A 3,074-nucleotide genomic window follows, 5' to 3' on the forward strand; every position below is an offset into this window, starting at 1 on the left:
TTAGAAACCGATCACTTGCAACCATATGTCAGTTACAAATCAATGAACAATTTTGCAAATCTATTATGGTTACAAACTAACTTTTGGTCACAAGTAATCTGGTTGTTAAATTTATTGCTTTATGTCTGCAAATATATATATATATATATATATATATCTTAAAATATTATTTCTACAATTTTACTAAACTAACATCATATAACCATTTCAGAAATTCCATAATAAAACAGAAAATATAAATTATATAAAACTTATTAATGCGTTATAATTCAAGTTATACATTCGCTAAAAAAAATTTAAAGTTACACATTGGTGTAAAAAAAATTAAAGTTATATATAAACTAAATTAAATACAAATAATTGTTGCTTGTATCCATACAAGTAAATGTTGAGAAATCGGTCTCTTGGGTAAGGCACATGATCTGCTCGAGGGTGCACATTCATCATGCATGATGTGGGAAGCATAACGGTTGAAATTTTCTCACCTGAACGAAAACCAAATGAACAAAAAAAACATGATAAATCAATCTAAACATAATCACAATTACATTCAATTTTCTTTAATCACGAGAGTCTAGAGTGTGTTCTATAGGATTTATAATTAGATACAGTTTTCCGAACTTTTCACGGTTTTATATGATAGTTCATGTTATTCGACCCCGAACCATTTCGGGGCTAAGGCTTTGTTGTTGTTGTTGTTGTACAGTTTTTCGAACTACAAAAATTTTAAAAATCCTCATAAGTGCACTCTGTTTTTTATGCATTGAATTTAAGTGTTAAATGACATTTTTTTATCAATACTTACATTATAAACTGTATCAAGAATCTTCAATGGACTAGTAAAATTAGAGGATCTGAGCAGCTGTATTCAACTTCAAGAGGGTCACAAGAGCAGTGCCATCTACTTGAACTGACCTGAACTGAATCCAAGGATGGCCTGCAAAACAGTAGAATAAGTAACATTAGGAACATTCCAAACATGAATTTAAAAACTATAAAAAGCCCTCTGCAACTTATTTAGTGTTCAATGAATTCAAGTTTAGCCATTCATATGAATTTAAATACCATCACTTGCTCCACTTTTAAATAGCAGAAGGTGTTGTTAAGAAAATCATTCCAAACATGTGCCCATCTTATAGAGCTAATCCTAAACATGAAAATCAATGGCTTCCTCAAGAGGAATTGATCGGGAGTTAGCAATCCTACATATGGCCACTTCAAGCAGAAATCCTACTCATGTCCAGGAACCACAGTAATACACCTTAGGTGAAATTGCATAAATGAATATCCATTTTAATAGAAGATCCTATTTGCAAATACATGAAGAGATGATTTTACAATGATGAAAAATTATCACTTAACTAGTAACATTACATATCAATAACATGAATTGACTCAAAGAACTATTTATAAAAATATGGCATAAATTATACTTTACTCCTCAAAGTTGCATGAATAGATGTTATATGAATTTTTCTATATCCATCCTAAGATATGAACTTAAAGCACGAGACAGGGCATCGTTACTTAGCCTTTTAACCCCAAAAGGCAGAACCAATTATCTACACTAACCCCAAAATCAGAAACAATTATCTATTAACCCAAAAGGCATAACTAATTTGCAGGTAACTGATGATAACCAAAAATACAATTGTAATTATCATTTAAAACTATAATATCAAAAGCTAAGTTCAAGACTTCATCAGGACTCTAGCCAACATTTTAGCATTTAAAATAGAGACTCCACCATAAGTAACACCATAATGAAAATGACCTAACCAGTAAGTTATTAGCTCTTCTCAACCTCAACTTTTCAGCAAACCTCAACTTTTCGCACAACAGGAAAAGGTAACAACAGAAGCACAATGAAAACCACTTACCATAGACGAAACTAAAAACACTTCAAACAAAATGAATGCTTCAATGCCAACATCAAACACTTCATCAAACACTTCGAACGCTAATACAGCTTATTTATGATAACAGAAACCCTAGAAATAAACAATTAAGAGTCAATGAAAAGGACAAAATAAGAGTAAGACTGAGACTGACTTCCCTCACAGCCTCCATTAAAGAGAATGAGAAGCTCTAGAACTCCGAAAAAAATGATTGACTAGAACAGGGTGAGAAATCACAAAACTCCATGAACATCACAATAACCATCCCAAATCCAAACAAATATAGCCAAACAACCAGCTCAAGCCAAAAGACACATAATACCCTTTGCATCTCTAGGAGTTCTTAGAACTCGCAAGAACCCGAAAGAAAAAAAAAAACCCGAAGTCGAAGAAGAGCGTGTAGAATGAGAGGAAAGAGCAAACCTTAGTCTTACCTTGCATGTAGGGATAGAGGCCAGCTAGACACCTTCAGGCAGCCAAGGACATCATCAGAGTAAACCGGCAGGCGCCCGAAAGCCGAAGTTGTCCGACAGAACCCTTAGAGGTCTGATTGGAACGAAACAAAGCCATAGAACCCATCTAGGAGAAGTAGAGGGAGATTGATTAAAGAGAAACCGAAGTGAAACAAACCCAGAACTCGTGTTTTCAAGGGTTCCAGGAGGACAATGATGCAAGAAGTGGAAGATGGGAGAGAAGGTGGAGGCAGACAACAAATGTAATTAGGGCTAATCTCTAATTTCTCCAGAGCACAAATATAAATCCCTAAAATGGACCAAATGGATACATGGGGCCTATTTAACCTTTATTTCTTAATGGGCTTGGTAAAATAATGCTAATTTGATTTCTTCATTCCTCACTTATATTTAGACTCATTAATTTAATTCAAATATACATGTTTATTACTTTATGTATTTGAATTGTGTTTTATAGTCTTAGTCGATGAATTCTATTCGTTGGCTAAATTTCATAATGTAGTTTCCAAATAAATATATAATGTATTCTTAGGTTCAATTTAATACCAAATCCAACTTGTGTGAAAAGATTTCATATTTTTGTGATTTAATAATAGAATTGCAGTTTAATATTTATAAATTCGGAGAAATATTTATCTTTATCCATCTCATACAAAAGACAATATAATTTTTAATTTTTTTTATGTCTAATCATATGTTTATG

The 3,074-nt window shown here is 32.5% G+C and overlaps 1 long non-coding RNA gene across 1 annotated transcript; it reads right to left on the reverse strand.

Annotated features, from left to right (window-relative positions):
* Window positions 1-295: 295 nt before the first annotated feature.
* Window positions 296-2,646, reverse strand: LOC136231943 (uncharacterized). Its single transcript, XR_010690194.1, has 3 exons — window positions 2,333-2,646; window positions 806-937; window positions 296-485 (listed from the first exon to the last, which is right to left on the reverse strand). It is a non-coding gene; the product is annotated as an uncharacterized lncRNA (long non-coding RNA).
* Window positions 2,647-3,074: the final 428 nt, after the last annotated feature.

The sequence above is a fragment of the Euphorbia lathyris genome, chromosome 6, assembly GCF_963576675.1.
Source record: "Euphorbia lathyris chromosome 6, ddEupLath1.1, whole genome shotgun sequence".
In the NCBI taxonomy this organism is placed as follows: Eukaryota; Viridiplantae; Streptophyta; class Magnoliopsida; order Malpighiales; family Euphorbiaceae; genus Euphorbia; species Euphorbia lathyris.